The following is an 18,795-nucleotide window of genomic DNA, read 5'->3' as shown; positions in this document are numbered from 1 at the left end:
GCCTCCCAGTGAGAACTCTGAATTGGTTCTTTGATTCTGCTTGCATGAGACCACCCTCTTTCGGTAGTCCGGACTGCAGTATCTGTAGTAAACAAAACAAGAAAGGGCCCCTCCCACCTAGGAGTGAGAGAGGATTCTTTCCAGGCTCTGATTAATACCATATCACCTGGTTTCACCGAATGTATAGATATATTTAGGGGTGGCCTCTGTACCACCATTCCCTTCTTTCCTAAATATTTCACCTCCTCTTCCACAAACTGTAGTTTCGACCGTGATACTTTGAGGCCTTGAAGGCTCAAGGAATTTAACAACCGTATGCTTTCTTTTCTGACTGCCTCCTGATTTTCTCCTGCCAACAGTAAGTCATCCACATACTGTACTAACACGACCCCATCTTGTAGCCGGTATTCCCGTAGAATCCGTTCTAGGGCTTGTCTAAATAAGTTTGGGGATTCCGTAAACCCTTGGGGGAGTACAGTCCACCTTAACTGCTGTCTCCTATGAGTGTCTGGGTCTTTCCACTCAAAGGTAAAATAATCTCTACATTCCTCCTTTAGAGGGCATGACCAGAATGCATCTTTAAGATCTATTACACTATACCATTGGTTCTCGGGCCCCAATTGACTCAACAGGGTGTGTGGGTTTGCCATTACCGGGAACCGGTTGACAGTCCGTTTATTGATTTCCCTTAAGTCATGCACCAACCGATAGCTACCATCGGATTTTTTTACTGGTAAAATCGGGGTATTGTAAGGGGACATGCAGGGTTCGAGTAATCCCTTTCCCAATAGTCTCTCGATCTCAGGTTTTAGTCCCTTTCTCCCCTCATTAGAAAGGGGATATTGTTTAATTCTCACTGGAATCTCGGGGTTCTTAATAACCACTTCAAACGGTTCAATATCCAGTTTTCCAACTGTTTCGGGAGTATACCACACTTAGGGGTTAATTTGTTTCTCGTCCACCTCTGTAAGGGGACGAAGCCTGATTTTTAACTCTTCCTTTTCTACGTCCACCCGAATCCCCATTTCTACGATTAAATCCCTACCTAATAGGTTATATTCCGCTTCAGGTACTAACAACAGCGTCCCAGTTCCGTACCTGCAACTTGATTCCACCGCCACATCTTTTATAACGGGGACCTTAAAAGGTTCCCCTTTTGCTCCAATTACATTAACTTTATCTCCAGAGATTTTACATCCCGGAGGTAATGATTCTACAGTAGACCTTTCGGCTCCAGTATCCACAAGAAAGGTCACCTCCTGGCGCTGAGGACCCACTTTTAAAGTTATCAAGGGCTCTTTCTTACCAGGGGTCCTCAGCACATAGAGCCCCTGACCCCGCTAATCCTCCCGGAACGTTTTTTCATCTTGAATCCTTTTTCTACATTCTTTCTTCATGTGTCCCTTTTTCCCGTAATAGAAACATTCTACAGCTTTATCTCCTCTCCTCTCGATTCTTTCCTTATCTCCCCCACCAGACCTACCGGGTCTCCTTATCACACCCTTCTGTCCTTCTCTTACCGCTGCAACCAGCAGCCTAGTCTGCCGCTTTTCAGTTTCCTCTTCTCGCCTTACATACACCTTCTGAGTCTAAGTAATTCATCCAACCCCTGCTCCTGCCAGTCCTCAATCTTTTCCAATTTCTTCCTAATATCTCCCCAAGATTTTGCCACAAACTGAGTTTTCAGCAACGCCTGTCCCACAGGGGTAGCAGGGTCCACCCCAGAGTATAACTGGAAACTTTTTCTTAGCCTTTCAAGCCATTCTGTCGGGGTTTCATCTTTCTTCTGTTGTTCACTAAAGGCTTTATTAATATTCTGACCTCGGGGAACAGATTCTCGTATCCCCTGAATTATAGTTGTTCTCAGATCCGACATATTATTCCTATGAGCCGGATCCTGGTTATTTCAGTCTGGCCGATTTAAAGGCCACTTTTGATCCACAGCCGGGCCAGCTTGATGTTGCTGATCCCACACTCTCATTCCAGCCCTTCTAATCATGTCCCTCTCTTCCACGGTAAATAGTATGCCCAGGATAGACTGTAATTCATCCCACGTGTACAAATTCGGTCCCAAGAATTGATCCAGCCTCTCAGCTACCCCCAGGGGATCATCTAACAAACTCCCCATTTCCTTCTTAAATTCCCTTACATCCCCCGTATTAAGGGGAACTGCCACATACCCCGTTCCCGGTCCCCCCCGTCCATCCCCACCAGGCACTAACATTTCCCGAAGAGGAAACAATCTCTCCTCTCCTCGCCTTATTCTATTACGTGCAGACCTTCTGGGAGGGGGTGTCGGGGTCGGGGAATCAGGTTCCAAATCTGACCCCTCCTGGGCCTGGGCTATTTCCTGGCCTTGGGGTGGGTCCTGAGGCGGAGGGGCCTGAGGGGCATAGGGAGGGGGTCAAAGGGGGTCCTCATCATCTTTTTGAGGTTTTTCCGGTCTTTTTTTTTCCTTAAGGCAAAGAGGAATGACGGTTCCCAGGATTGGGGAATCCATAAGGCAGCATATTCACTCTCCTCTGGGCCGGCTGGTGGTCTCCTATTGTTTACCCATATATTTAATTGTTGACACACCCAATCCTCAGAGGACCCGAACACGGGCTAGAGTACATGAGGATTGTTGAGGGGTTTCCCACCCCAAATCTCAATACAATAATTAATCATCTTTTCCTTAGACTTATCCTTTCTCCTTGGGGAACTGTTCCAATATCTTATCATCAGGCCTAGGGGACTATCTGGGGGTATATCTGGTCTTCCCCGTCCCCATGGGTCCAGAGGGCTTGCTTTTCCTCTGCCCCATCTTCCGAGGTGCCTTTATCCACACACACACACTTCCCCTCGGTCATGACTCGCTCCCTCGCGGGCTACGAGAACTGCACTACTGGAGGGTCCGCACTCGCATGATCTCAGAGAGACCTCTCACACAGTCGCACCTCGGGATAACCACCCCAACCAAACGGCTCACAGTTTATATACTCACCCGCTCCTGGGGTCTTCGTTTGGTCTTCGTGCACAAAATTTAAGGGGTCCTGCAGGTTCTTTTGCTCAATTATCGTAATTTAAAGGGAGTTCGTGGGTCCAGGGTATGGTGGCGGCACCTCCTCAAGACGGGGCTATCCGGGGATAGGGCGCCTCCCCGCTTGCGAGGGTCCGCACCAAAGAACCTGGATCCGAGTCACGGCACCAAGTTTGTTATAGACGCTCGTGACAAATTGGAGGAGCCAATTTGTATTAAATGACAAGATCGAATTTATTAGCAAGCGATAAGAGAGCAAAACAGCGCTGGGTGGCCGGGGAGACAGTGCTCCGCCAAAGGCTCGCGCCGAAAATGGGGAAGAGTCCCTTTATTTATACAGCTTCTAGTTTCTGTCTACGTGACGGCTCGTATCTTCTGTATTGCGTGTGCGTTTGTGCCGTCAGTTGCTAGGTGGTCGTAATCTGCCTTCAGGTGGCGGCTGGTATCTTCTGCATTGTGTGTGTGTTTGCGCCGTCATTTGTTTGTTAGGTGGAACGTCTTTCGTTAATCATCGGTACTTAACTGGATACTGTGGTTTTAGATAAGCGAGGAATGTCTCTACCCCCACATGCGATTTCATGAACAAAGTTAACCAGTTCATTACAGGGGTGCTGGTTGACAGCAGACTCAATATGAATCAGCAGTGTGCCCTGGCAGTCAAGAGGGAAAACTGCATCCTGAGGTGTATCAAACACAGTATAACCAGCCCGTCAAGAGAGGTGATGATCCCACTGCATTTAGCATTGGTGCGGCCTCACCTTGAGTACTGTGTGCAGTTCTGGGCCCCACAATTTAAGAAGGGTGTTAAGGTCCTTGAATGCATCCAGAGAGGGGCAACAAAGCTGGTGACAGGGCTAGAAGGCATGTCCTATGAGGAGCAGCTGACACCTCTGGGTTTTTCTAGTTTGGAGAAAAGGAGGCTGAGGGGTGACCTCATTACGCTCTACAGCTTCCTGAGGAGGGGAAGTGGAGAGGGAGGTGCTGATCTCTTCTCCCTGGGATCCAGTGACAGGATGCGTGGGAATGGTTCAAAGCTGTGCCAGGGGAGGTTCAGACTTGACATTAGGAAACATTTCTTTACCAGGAGGGTGGTCAAACACTGGAACAGGCTTCCTGGAGAGGTAGTTGATGCCCCATGCCTGTCAGTGTTTAAGAGGCCTTTGGACAATGCCCTTAATAATATGCTTTAACTTCTGGTCAGCCCTGAAGTGATCAGGCAGTTGGACTAGATGAGTGTTGTAGGTCCCTTCCAACTGAAAATATTCTATTCTATCCTATCCTATCCGTTTCTGGGCCACATGTCTCAAACGTGTTCTCAAAGAAAATGGCAAGTCCTTTTCCAGCTTTGTCAGGGGCAAAGAGCCTAAAGTATCTGATTCCAAATGCCATCTCAGCAAAAGGTCTCTGCTCAGGCTTCAGTTGCAGCCTCCTTACCTATTCCATCCAGCTTGAGGGCATGTCCCCATCATATTGACCAGATTTTTTTTTTTTTTCTCAGAGCAATCACTATACTTGTAGTTTAAGAGGTGTCAGGTCAGCCTGAGAACACATATAGTAGACAACAGAAATCCTTTCATTAATGCCTGTCCCTTCCTTCAAAATATAATAGCTTTACTGAAATTCTTATTCTACTTCTGCCAAATCCAGATTACTTTTCAAAGCAAAGATGTTTAATCTAAACAGGATAATTTCCTTTCTCAATATGTCCATCATGTTATTTAATGTCAAGCATGCATGGCTTTAGCAGCACCTCCTCATCAAACTCCCCAAATATAAATGGTTGGCAATCAGTGAAATATTATATGAAAATCAATAATATGTTCTTCTACAAACAGCCTGCTTAGATTAAACACATAATGTACTGCTCTTTAGGTGTAAAACATACTGAAATGAAACATCAGAAGAAAACCTAAAAGCCTGTAGTAGCTTTGTGGTTTGAGCTCTTAAGTCTCATTAACATTAATTGTATATATGTTTCAAAGAGATAATATACCCCAGGTGTTTTAGGGTGGTTTCGAGGATTCCCGAGAAGGCGAACACACACACACTGACTATAAGGGAAAAAGCAAGCATTTATTAACTAGACATGCGTTATGCTAAGGGTATCTTGTAAAGCAAATTAACATACCGACCCGAGGACTGTGAGGAAGATGGACCATCCGTACATTCTTGTGCCGTCTTGCGCCACGAGCTCAGCCCAGCAATCGGTAGGTGCCAGCTTTCTCTCTTTCTCTCTTTCTCTCTTTCTCTCTTTCTCTCTCTCCCTCTTTTCCACGGTCCCTACACCTCATCCTTTTAAACATAAACTGTTGACCAAGTCTGAGACTAGGAGTGGATCTAGCTGCCCCTGGGCTCCTCTTTGAGAAGGAGTCCAGAAAGCAAGGGGGTCTGCTCTGAACCTCGTGACTCAACGGGAGGGCTCTCCTTCTGACACAGTTTCATGTTCCTTTTTCCATTTCTTTTTCTACACCTCCCTTCTCTTCTCAAACAGCGGCTTAATGACATGTTGCAAGGTTCATATTGATAAGTTCACGTGTACTTGGGCAAGGTTAGCTAGGTTGAATAAATGTTGATTGTTGTTTGAACTCCCCTGGTGTCGTTTCACCTTAATTCTGACAAAGGAAATCCACGAACCTGAGTCGTTCCAAATTTGGGACGCGACAGGAGTTTATGAGGTTATTTCGGAAATGAGTCCCATTGTCCGATTTAATTCTTTCTGGGATACCATGTCACCATAAAATTTGCCTTTCAAGGCCTAAGATGGTGTTTTGGGCAGTGGCATGGTTTATAGGATATGTTTCTAGCCAACCAGTAGTTGCTTCCACCATCGTGAGCGTGTAGTGCTTGCCTTGGCATGTTCATGGCAGTGGTCCAATGTAGTCAATTTGCCAGGCCTCCCCATATCGAAAACCCAGCCACCGCCCTCTGTTCCAGGGAGACTTTACTCTGGTGGCTTGCTTGATAGCAGCACATGTTTCACATTCATGAATGACCTGTGTGATGGCCTCCATGGTCAGGTCCACCCCTCGATCACGAGCCCATCTATATGTTGCAACTCTCCCTAGATGTCCCGATGTTTTGTGGGCCCAGAGAGCTACAAATAGCTCACCCTTACGCTCCCAGTCCAGGTCCACCTGAGCTACTTCAATTTTGGCAGCCTTGTCTGCCTGTTCATTATTTCGATGTTCTTCAGTGGCACAGCTTTTGGGCATGTGAGCATCTACACAATGAACCTTTAGAGCCATGTGTTCTACCCGGGCAGCAATGTCCTGCCACAATGCAGCAGCCCAGATGGGTTTACCCCTGCATTGCCAATTGGTCTCCTTCCACTGCTGCAGCCACCCCCATAGGGCATTAGCCACCATCCAGGAGTCCGTATAGAGATAGAGTACTGGCCACTTTTCTCATTCGGCAATCCCTAGGGCTAGTTGGATGGCTTTCACTTCTGCAAACTGACTTGACTCACCTTCCCCTTCAGTGGCCTCAACAACTTGTCATGTGGGACTCCACACAGCAGCTTTCCACTTCCGATGGTTCCCTACCACACGACAGGATCGATCAGTAAACAAAGCATAACACCTTTCATCTTCTGATAACTCATTATAGAATCATAGACTCATAAAATCATTTAGGTTGGAAAAGACCTTTAAGATCATCGAGTCCAACCATCAACCATGCCCACTAAACCATGTCCTGAAGTGCCTTGTCTACGCGCTTTTTGAATACCTCCAGGGATGGTGACTCAACCACTTCCCTGGGCAGCCCGTTCCAATGCCTGACAACCCTTTCAGTAAAGAAATTTTTCCTAATATCCAAACTAAACCTCCCCTGCCGCAACTTGAGGCCATTTCCTCTCGTCCTATCTCCAGCCACCTGACAGAAGAGACCAGCACCCACCTCACTACAACCCCCCTTCAGGTAGTTGTAGAGAGCAATAAGGTCTCCCCTCAGCCTCCTCTTCTCCACACTAAACAACCCCAGTTCCCTCAGCCGCTCCTCATAAGACTTGTGCTCCAGGCCCCTCACCAACTTGGTTGCCCTTCTCTGGACATGCTCCAGCACCTCAGTGTCTTTCCTGTAGTGAGGGGCCCAAAACTGAACACAGTACTCGAGGTGCAGCCTCACCAGTGCTGACTACAGGGGGATGATCACTTCCCTGCTCCTGCTGGCCCCACTATTTCTGATACAGTCCAGGATGCTATTGGCCTTCTTGGCCACCTGGGCACACTGCTGGCTCATATTCAGCTGGCTGTCAACCAGCACCCCCAGGTCTTTTATAGATAACTCCATTCACCACAACTATCTGGGCTCATCCATCCAGCCAGTTTTTTACCCAGCGAAGAGTATACTTGTCTAAGCCATGAGTTGCCAACTTCTCAAGGAGTATGCCATGAGAGACAGTGTCAAAGGCCTTACTGAAGTCCAGGTAGACAACATCCACAGCCTTTCCCTCATCCACTAGGCGGGTCACCTGGTCATAGAAGGAGATCAGGTTGGTCAAGCAGGGCTTGCCTTTCATGAACCCATGCTGGCTGGGCCTGATTCCCTGGTTGTCCTGCACATGCCGTGTGAGTGCACTCAAGATGAACCGCTCCATAATCTTCCCCGGCACCGAGGTCAGGCTGACAGGCCTGTAGTTCCCCGGATCCTCCCTCCGACCCTTCTTGTAAATGGGCGTCACTTTGGCAAGCCTCCAGTCGTCTGGGACCTCCCCTGTTGACCAGGACTGCTGATAAATGATGGAGAGTGGCTTGGCAAGCACCTCTGCCAGCTCCCTCAGTACTCTTGGATGGATTCCATCTGGTCCCATAGATTTGTGAGTGTCCAGGAGGTGTAGCAGGTCACTAACTATTTCCTCCCGGATTATGGGGGGTATATTCTGCTCTCCGTCCCTGTCTTCCAGCTCAGGGGGCTGAGTACCCTGAGGAAAACTGGTCTCCCTATTAAAGACTGAGGCAAAGAAGGCATTAAGTACCTCAGCCTTTTCCTCATCTTTGGTGGCAATGTTCCTGTCTGTATCCAATAAAGGATAGATATTCTCCTTGGCTCTCTTTTTGTTGTTAACATATTTGTAAAAACGTTTTTTGTTGTCTCTTACAATAGTGGCCAGATTGAGTTCTAGCTGAGTTTTTGCCTTTCTAATTTCCTCTCTGCATGACCTAACAAGATCCCTGTACTCCTCCAGAGTTGCCTGCCCTTTCTTCCAAAGATGATAAACTCTCCTTTTTTTCCTGAGTCCCAGCAAAAGCTCCCTGTTCAGCCAGGCCAGTCGTCTTCCCCGACAGTTCGTCTTGCAGCGCATGGGAATAGCCTGGTCCTGAGCCTTTAAGACTTCCTTCTTGAAGAATGTCCAGCCTTCCTGGACCCCTTTGCCCTTCAGGACTGTCTCCTAAGGGACTCTCTCAACCAGTGTCCTGAACAGGCCAAAGTTTGCCCTCTGGCAGTCCATAGTGGTGGATTTGCTGACCCCCTTCCTTAACTCACCAAGAATCGAGAATTCTATCATTTCATGGTTGCTAAGCCCGAGACGGCCTCTGACCACCACATCTCCCACCAGTCCTTCTCTGTTTGTAAACAGTAGGTCTAGCGAGGCTCCTCCCCTGGTAGGCTCACCTACCAGCTGTGTCAGGAAGTTATCTTCCACACACTCCAGGAACCTCCTAGACTGCTTACTCTCTGCCATGCTGTATTTCCAGCAGACGTCTGGAAAGTTGAAGTCCCCCACGAGAACAAGGGCACACGATTGTGAGACTACTGCCAGCCGCTTGTAGAATGATTCATCCATCTCTTCAACCTGGTTGGGTGGTCTGTAACAGACTCCCAGCACAATATCTGCCTTGTTGGCCTTCCCTCTCATCCTCACCCATAAGCACTCAACCTTATCATCACAGTCGTGGAGCTCTGTACAATCAAAACACTCCCTAACATAGAGAGCCACCCCTCCACCTCTCCTTCCTTGCCTATCCCTTCTGAAGAGCTGATAGCCATCTATTGCAGCACTCCAGTCATGGGAGTCATCCCACCATGTTTCTGTGATGGCGACTAAGTCATAGCTATCCTGCTGCACAATGGCTTCCAGCTCCTCCTGTTTATTGCCCATGCTGCGTGCATTGGCATAGATGCGCTTGAGCTGGGCTATGGATTCCACCCCCAACATTAGCATGCCGCCCCCAGGCTCATCTCTGGTGAGCCTAGTTTTATCCCCTTCCCCCTTCAAACCTAGTTTAAAGCCCTCTCTATGAGCCCCACTGACTCATGAGCGAGAATCCTTTTCCCCCTTTGAGATAGCTGGACTCCATCTGTCGCCAGCAAGCCCGGTGCTGTGTAAACCTCCCCATGATCAAAAAACCAAAAATTCCACTGATGGCACCAGATTATATGGTGGTGCCTCTTCGGCACAAGCCACCTCCTCAGGCAATGCTCCAAAATTTCTGCCTTCTGGCCAGTCCATGATCTCTTCCAGGATTCCTGGGTGGTTGGATTTCCCCAGTCAAGCTGATTGCATGATCAACGCTATCCACTTACTCCATGTAGCACTGGTTGCATGATGTGTAGAGGGCATGTTTCCTTTGAACATCCAGTGTAGCACGGGCAATCATGGTGCCAAGAGGAGATATGCTTCTGTACCAACAACTTCTGAAGCAGCTCGAACCCCCTCATATGCTGCTAGTATCTCTTTTTCAGTCAGGGTGTAGTGGGCTTCTGATCCTCGATACCCCCCGCTCCAAAACTCTAATGGTTGACCTCAGGTTTCTCCTGGTGTTTTCTGCCAGAGGCTCCAGGTGAGACCATGCTCCCCAGCTGCAGTGTAGAGTACATTTTGTACATCTGGTCCTGTCTGGACAGGCCCAAGAGCTACTGCACGAGCTATTTCCTGTCTGATATGCTCAAAGGCTTCTTGTTGCTCAGGGCCCCATTCAAAATAGTTCTTTTTCCGGGTTACTCGATAGAGAGGGCTCACAAGCTGACTATAACCTGGAATATGCATTCTCCAGAACCCCACAAGGCCTAGGAAAGCTTGTGTTTCTTTCTTGTTAGCTGGTGGAGACATAGTTGCTATCTTGTTAACCACATCCATAGGCACATGACGGCGTCCATCCTGCCATTTTATTCCCAAGAACTGAATCTCCTGCGCAGGTCCCTTGACCTTGCTTTTCTTTATGGTGAAACCAGCTTTCAGAAGAATCTGAATTACTCTTTTTCCCTTCTCAAACACTTCTTCTGCCTCGTTGCCCCACACGATGATGTCATCAATGTAGTGTAGATGTTCAGGGGCATCGCCCTGTTCCAGTGCATTTTGGATTAATCCGTGACAGATGGTAGGGCTGTGCTTCCACCCCTGGGGCAGTCGATTCCAGGTGTATTGGACACCTCTCCACGTGAAAGCAAACTGTGGCCTGCACTCTGCTGCCAAAGGAATGGAGAAAAATGCATTGGCAATATCAATTGTAGCATACCACTTGGCTGCCTTTGATGCCAGTTCATATTGGAGCTCTAACATGTCTGGTACGGCAGCACTTGGTGGTGGTGTCACTTCATTCAGGCCACGATAGTCTACTGTTAGCCTCCACCCTCCATCAGGCTTTTGCACTGGCCATATGGGACTATTAAAAGGTGAATGAGTCTTGCTGGTCACTCCTTGGCTCTCCAGCTGATGAATCAGCTCATAGATGGGAGCCAGGGAGTCTCGGTTTGTGTGATATTGCCGCCAGTGCACCGTCCTGGTAGCAATTGGCACCTGCTGTTCTTCAACTCGCAGCAATCCCACAACAAAGGGATCTTCTGAGAGGCCAGGCAGGGTAGATAGCTGTTTGATCTTCTCTGTGTTCACAGTGGCTACACCAAAAGCCCATTGGTACCCCTTTGGGTCCTTGAAGTACCCTCTCTTGAGGTAGTCTATGCCAAGGATACAAGGGGCCTCTGGGCCGGTCACAATAGGGTGCTTTTCCCACTTGTCCCCTGTTAAGCTCACCTCAGCCTCCAATATAGTCAATTCTCGGCATCCCCCTGTCACTCCAGAGATCCAGATGGGTTCTGTGCCCCTGTACCCTGATGGCACCAGTGTACACTGTGCACCAGTGTCTACCAAAGCCTTATACTTCTGTGGGTCTGATGTGCCAGGCCATCGAATCCACACAGTGCAGTATATCCGGTCATCCCTTTCCTTCTCCTGGACGGAGGCAGGGACCCTCTATTGCTGTTCCTCGTCAGAGTATTCACTGTCTGACCCTTGCGGTGCCAGACCAGAAGTCCCCTCACCAGAATCAAGGGAGGTGGTTTCAGTTCTTCTATGCCTGGAGGATCACTGATTGCTTTCTTGGGCCTCTACAGCAATGACGCTGGCAGCCTTCTTCTTGGGTGACCCCTTCTTAACAGCTGTCTTCCCTCTCAGTTCACGTACGCGGGCTTCCAGCTTAAAGGTGGGTTCACCATCCCACTTCCTCATGTCCTCCCCTTGGTCACGCAGGAAGAACCAGAGTGCACCACGTGGCATACGCCTTGGGCTCCCTTTCCCTCTGACCGGGGCAGGAGAGGACTGATTTCTTGGAGCGTCCCTAACAGCCAAGGCACTGTCCTGTAGGGATGAGGAGACACAGAGATTTTCTTCAAAGTTTTGGAGCCAAGACGACACTTCCTCCACAGTTGGTGTTTCCATATCTGGGCAATACATTGCTGCCAAGCTGTTAGAATATGACGCTGGGGCACCTTGAATCACCTTCCTCCATGTGGCCCGTGTGCACAGGACATCCTCTGGATCTTTGGAGACCTCCTCATCATCTAGATCACTGTAGATGACTTCCACCACTGCTAACTCTCTCAGGTACTGGATGCCTTCATCTGCAGTAGGCCACTTTTCTGAGGAATTCACAAGATCTTCCTTGAATGGATATCTTGCCCTCACACTTGAGAGGAGCCGTCTCCAGAGACTGCAAATTGCTGCCTCTTTTCCAATTCCTCTCTCAGTTCCCCGGTTTCTAGCAAGGGATCCCAGCTGTTGGGCTTCCTTGCCTTCCAGTTTCTGACTGTCGGCCCCGTTCTCCCAGCATCAGAGCAGCCAGGCAGCAATCCGCTCACCTGGCTGGCGGCTGTAGTCTTTCCGCAAGTCCCGAAGTTCTGAGGAGGTCAGGAACCGAGTAGTTTTCACTTCCTGTTTAAGTTCTCTCACTCCTTCCTCCAATTTCTTTGTCGAAGGACCGGCTTCTAGATTAAACCTTTCCTCTTCTTCTTCTTCCCTTACTAATCGATGATATGGACCCGTTGATCTCCTTGTCCACTGTTTCTTTTTCACTACTGGGGCAATTACTGTAGTTGTTGTTGTTGTTTGGGTCCCTATCTTGAGCATGGTGTCCTCAGATGCAGTCTGGGTCCCTGCCTCAACTGAGGTCCTCTGAGAGTGCTGAACTATGGCTCGGTAGGCATAGGCCAGGCCCCAGTACAGTGTGAGAAGCTGCTGGTTTTCGTTGGGGTAGGCAAGGCACCCTTCTATCAGGTGGCGCGTCAGTTTGCCAGGGTTGCTTGCCTGTTCAGATGTAAAGTCCCAGGTTATGGGAGGTGATAACCATCCTAGGAATCTGCCCAAATCCTTCCATACACCCTGCCACCCAGGGACCGGTCGCTTGAGGGCACATTTCAGTATTGCCTCACCCAAAACTTGTCTTCTCTTACACCAGGATGAGACCAGATTCCTTCCACAAAACCCATAATATACCACCAGTATTAATTATTAGTATTGAACAGCTCACATAAGGGTGAACAAGGACCTCAGGAGCCTGCATAATAAAACCATTCACAACATCAATGCCAGGTAGGGAGAGGGAGATGTATTCCCTCATCTCCTCCACAAGATAGCTCCCACAACACAGCAAAGCCGTCAGTGCCAGGGCAAAGCACACAGCCATTATTTGTATTAACATTTTCCCAAGCTCAGCAAAATAAAGAGATAAGCAATGCAGCCAACAAATTCCATGACCCGCACAGGAGCTTGCCACTTGATAACTACTGTAGCTATAGCACGCTTAATGCAAAACTGCCGTAGTCTTGCCCCACGTTGGGCACCAAAAAGGACTGTGGTGGGTTGACCCTGGCTGGGTGCCAGGTGCCCACCAAAGCCGCTCTATCACTCTCTGTCCTCAACTGGACAGGGGAGAGAAGATATAACAAAAGGCTCCTGGGTCAAGATAGGGACTGTTTAATAAAGTGAAAGCAAAGGTCGCACACAAAAGCAAAGGAAAACAAAAGATTTTATTCTCTACTTCCCATCAGCAAGCGATGTCTGGCCACTTCCTGGGAAGCAGGGCTTCAGTATGCGTAGTGGTTGCTCTGGAAGACAAACGTAAATAACGAATGCCCCCACTTCCTCCTCCCTTTACTTAGCTTTTATTGCTGAGCTGACGTCATATGGTATGGAATATCTGTTTGGTTAGTTTGGGTCAGCTGTCCCGGCTATGTCCCCTCCCAAGATCTTGCCCAGCCCCAGCCTGCTGGTGAGGGGGGGAAATGTTGGAGAGACAGCCTTGATGCTGTGCCAGCACTGCTCAGCAGTAGCCAAAACATTGGTGTGTTATCAACACCTTTCTAGCTACTGATGCAGAGCACAGTGCTACGAGGGCTGCTATGGGGAGAATTAACTCCATCTCAGCCAGATATAAAACAGGGCCCAAAAAGCTGTGGTAAATGGAGTTAAATCCAGTTGGCGGCCGATCACAAGTGGTGTTCCCCAGGGCTCAGTACTGGGGCCAGTTCTGTTCAATATCTTTATCAGTGATCTGGACGAGGGGATCGAGTGCACCCTCAGCAAGTTTGCAGACGACACCAAGTTGGGAGGGAGGGTTGATCTGCTCGAGGGTAGGAAGGGTCTACAGGGGGATCTGGACAGGATGGATCGATGGGCCGAGGCCAACTGTATGAGGTTCAACAAGGCTAAAGTGCCAGGTCCTGCACTTGGATCACAACAACCCCATGCAGTGCTGCAGGCTTGGGGAAGAGTGGCTGGAAAGCTGCCTGGCAGAAAAGGACCTGGAGGTGCTGGTTGACAGCTGGCTGAATATGAGCCAGCAGTGTGCCCAGGTGGCCAAGAAGGCCAAAAGCATCCTGGCCTGCATCAGAAATAGTGTGGCCAGCAGGAGCAGGGAAGTGATTGTTCCCCTGTACTCGGCACTGGTGAGGCCACACCTTGAGTACTGTGTTCGGTTTTGGGCCCCTCACTACAGGAAAGACATTGAGGTGCTGGAGCGTGTCCAGAGAAGGGCAACCAAGTTGGTGAGGGGCCTGGAGCACAAGTCTTATGAGGAGCGGCTGAGGGAACTGGGGTTGTTTAGTGTGGAGAAGAGGAGGCTGAGGGGAGACCTTATCACTCTCTACAACTATCTGAAAGGAGGTTGTAGCGAAATGGGTGTCTGTGTCTTTTCCCAGGTAGCAAGTGATAGGACAAGAGGAAATGGCCTCAAGAGGAAATGGCCTCGAGTTGCGCCAGGGGAGGTTTAGATTGTATATTAGGTAAAATTTCTTTACTGAAAGGGTTGTCAAGCACTGGAACAGGCTGCCCAGGGAAGTGGTTGAGTTACCATCCCTGGTGGTATGTAAAAGATGTGTAGATGTGGTGCTTAGGGACATGGTTTAGTGGTGGACTTGGCAGTGTTAGATTTATGGTTGGACTCGATGATCTTAAGGGTCTTTTCCAACCTAAATGATTCTATGATTCCATGATTCAATAATTATTGTTAGTATAACCACTGCTGGGACAGGGACAGCAGTAGCTGGGCACAGCAGTAACCTCTTATTCCTCCAGGTGAAGAGGCTGAGTTTCTGCTACAACTGCTTATCTCATGTTGTGACCTTTTGGGAGACATTGTTGCCTTGGAGTTTCACCAACCACCTGAGCTCCTTTCCTGCATTTTCCTAATTCTTTTCCTTGTCTTTAATGTGTTGCCATACTTACGCTGTGGAAGAGGGGGAAATTAGTAACAAGGTGGCATGTTAGATTCAAATGAAAGACAGGAAAAGACTATGGGAGTGGGTCCCAATCTGCATTTAAATTCTTGCTGCCTGGCCCCTGTTTTCTGCAGTCCCTCCATGGAGTTATGTTGTGTTAGTCTCTGACACTTTTACCTCTCAAGATACCAGCTGGGCTCAGACACCATCTCAGAAGATGCTTTTACCACTAAGTCCTCAGACTCCTAAGATCTGCATTTGGCCTGTTGCCAGACTGTACATTATAATGAGATATGGGGTAATGTACGGCAATGGAGTTTGTCATTGTGAAATGTACAGGTTTGGGATAATACAACTTCTAGTCTTGTTTAATGGAAAACATTACACTGAACTTGACCTTCTGACTGAATGCAATGCTGCTCTAATAACATGTCTTTCTCATTTGTATCACTCAATGAAATCCTGCTCTCTGTGACGTTAAGTTTTATCTGCACCATCAATCTCTAGCAGAAAGACATACAGAAGCTCTGCTTAGGGGACTGCACAAATCCTTTTTATTATTATTAATGCTGAGCATAACCATGTCAGCTTTGTAGCCATTATTTTCTGAATTCATCTGTTCATTTTTCTGGAACTTGAGAAAAATGTAGGTTTTATGTCTTATTTAACGAACTGTGATTCACACCATAATGGAATTGCAAGCTACTGTTAAATCATAGATAATATGCCATCTGTGATGTTATACTAAGTTGTTAGGCCAAATATTCTTCTGGTATAAGGCAGCACAGCTGAATTTACATCAGAGGAGCCTTTTAATCAAACTTGAAATAACAAATTCATCTATCCAAATGATCTTTCCCTTCTTCTAATTCCAGAGCCAAAGTGCAGATTTTAGAAGTTGTATTACAACCTCTAAAAGCGTGAAAGCAATACAGCATCAAAGCAAACAAACAAAATAACCCCAAAGCAATCCTTTTTAAAAGAAGTTCACATATATCTTAAATAGAGTTTTTTGTGTTCTGTCTGTCTCTAAACATTAAATTGGTCAGTCTATAGCAGAATTTTTATCTCTAGTCCTCAAAAATTAATGCATGAACTGAGCCTTTCCATTTGTTGGTGTTTATGGTCACTGTTTTTTCTTGTGAAAGTGGATATTATATTGGGTCCAAAGCACAGTCATATCTTGGCTCTTTCACCAGTACAACAACAAACAGGCTTTCTGATTTTATTATATTATTCCTGCACAAATACCTGAGGTAGTTCAAGTACCAGCAGCAGTCTGTCTGGAGCAATCACTTTTGTTTTTCAGCAAGGGCAGAATGTCACAATAAAATGGCTATTCTGCCTCCATGCTATTTCTTATGGGCCTAGTGCGAGTCTCTAAAAAAGGCACGAGAGACATACATACATCTCAAGATAGAGGCAGTGACTGGGCTAGCTGCCAAAACACCTCTACTCTGCAACCTGCCCTCCACTGCCCTCTTTGCTTGGGATCCTCAGGCACAGACAGGGAGGTTGCTGTGGGCAGACGAATTGTTCAGACAGCCCACAGACAGTGTTACGTCCTCTCCAATGATGCAGATGTTATGTGACCAGATTTGCACCAGACACATGATGGGGGAACCAAAATTTTAGGTAAATGCTAGAGGCACTTCCAGTCATTTGACAAGAAAGAGAGAACATGACTTTGCAGTGCTTCCATAAGACATTACATGACCTGTCTTTACTGTAACATTTTTCACAACTATTGTCATTATCAGGCATTAGCAAGGGTAAGCACAATGCGGATGCTATGATCATACTGTCTGTGACACGGTGAGACTAGAACCTCAGAACAGCTCAGCACTTGGTCAAAGACACAGACAAGTAAGAAGTAAGCAGCACATGAGGAAAGAGCAGCACAGGTGTGTTCAAAACTTTCCCAAACTCTAAACTTGATAGCAAATTAGAAAAGATAAAAACCCAGCACTTTTACCAGAAAAAAACTGAGCTAGGACCTTTTGGAAAGGCACAGCAATAGTTGCAGATACACCCGCAGTGTGTTTAACACTCATCGGCAATAAAAGTTCTGGAGTGAGAGAAGGTGAAAGCTGAAGCTCTGCCATTTTTATCCTCTGGAATGAAAATAGATTTCCTTTCACCTTGCAGAGCAGCACAAATGGGGCTACCCACATCCTAGCAGTCAGAACTGTGTTGCCAACATGCAATCACTGTTTGGAAAACAAGTAGCTTTGGGAAAGAAAGGATAGGAAGATTTTTCCACAATGTTTGGGAATGTTTGGCATGCAGAAAACCCCAGCTAGCTGCCTTCCAGCCTGCCTGGGAGCCAGTGCACAGAACTGCAGATTCCGCTGATATCCTCCAAATGTGTTAATTTTGCTGCTGCTTTGAGTGTTTTTCATCATCCTTGTCCAAAGCAAGAGATAGACAGGAGGGGCCTTTTCCTGCTCCATTTGAAGCCAATGGCAGGTTTCCCTTCAACAGCGAAGTGCCAGGATCTGTACTGACCAAATAATTTTGTGTTTCTGCAGCTGACTGCATTTCCCTGAAAGTGCTTGATCTGAGTCATGGTTCCCAGCCAGAATCCCATGGCTCCATAAGGACAGATTTTGGCCTTGGAACTGGTACTGGTGCAGATGATGCTCCTTCACTTAGTGTCATTCTCCATAGAGAACCTTGGGTGTCCTATTGGTGGCAATGCCCTCCCTGTTGTCTGTGGGACTATGCCTTCCCCCAAAGCCACATCTTGCCTCTTCTTGGTCTTCTCTTTCTGACTCACACTCACACTGGGGTGCCAACACTAGCTGTATTAGCACTTTGTCAGGTCAGGAGAGATCATCAGGGTGGATTTTCTTCCTTGCAGTCCTCTCAGTTCTGGTCCGGCAACAGAGTGTTGCCTTGCAGAGGACGCTACCACAAATGGTGTCCTTGGTGACAGGTCCCTGCTCTGGTTCTGGTGCCACAAGCAATGGTTCCAGTGGGCGCAGTTTGAGAGATGTGTTTCTTGAGCTGCACACCCTAAGGAGGCAAACAAATCCCACACCATGTACACCTGGAATGAGTTTTATCCTTGGACAGAAAGGACAGTGGTTATGTTAACTGGAAAAAGAAACTTCAGCCCTGAACACTGTGCTCACTATGGCTGTAAGCACAAACTGGTTCACCCTGATATGCAAGGCATGTGCATGCTCCTGTGTTTCCTCCCCACTTGTGGCAGGACTGATCAAGGAAAAAGTTGTAAAGGTGAGTAAAGAAGAATGCCTTTACAACATCTACCAGCTTTCGGGGGCAGTCTGTTTTCAAAGTAACAGTCTGGACCTGGTTCCTGTCTCATTGCCATGGGCAACTAAGATGGAAGCAATGGAAAGTGGTAGCACTCCATTTTTAGGCTCAAAAGCATTAAGAGGAATATGGCACTGAAATTAAAAATAATATCTGATATCTTCTGTGACGGAAAAGGACTTAACTGCAAGGTTCAAGCAAACGACTTGAACTTCACTCACAGACTTAACTGCAAGGTTCAAGAAAATGATTTATTTGAACTTCACTTACAGACTTAACACACCACTATTGCAGATTCTACAGATACAATGGAGGAATGCACTATTGCAATTTTTTAAGGCAAGAGTAGTACATTCTTACAACCACAAGCGATTCACAGACAACCACAAGCACACATGCGTTTACAAACTTAAAGCATAAACAATATTCACTTACCCCTCCAGGTAAGGGGTCTCAATCCCAGGGAAGTTACCTCGACCGGCGTCCCCATCAAGTGGGGGGAAGGGTCTCCTTCACAAGCCAACTGTATAGTTGGAGAAGTGACTCCCCCATTTCCAACCTGA

This window comes from Harpia harpyja, chromosome W, assembly GCF_026419915.1.
Source record: "Harpia harpyja isolate bHarHar1 chromosome W, bHarHar1 primary haplotype, whole genome shotgun sequence".
Classification (NCBI taxonomy): domain Eukaryota; kingdom Metazoa; phylum Chordata; class Aves; order Accipitriformes; family Accipitridae; genus Harpia; species Harpia harpyja.
The sequence above is the reverse complement of the archived record's forward strand: the minus strand, read 5'-3'. Positions refer to the sequence as shown.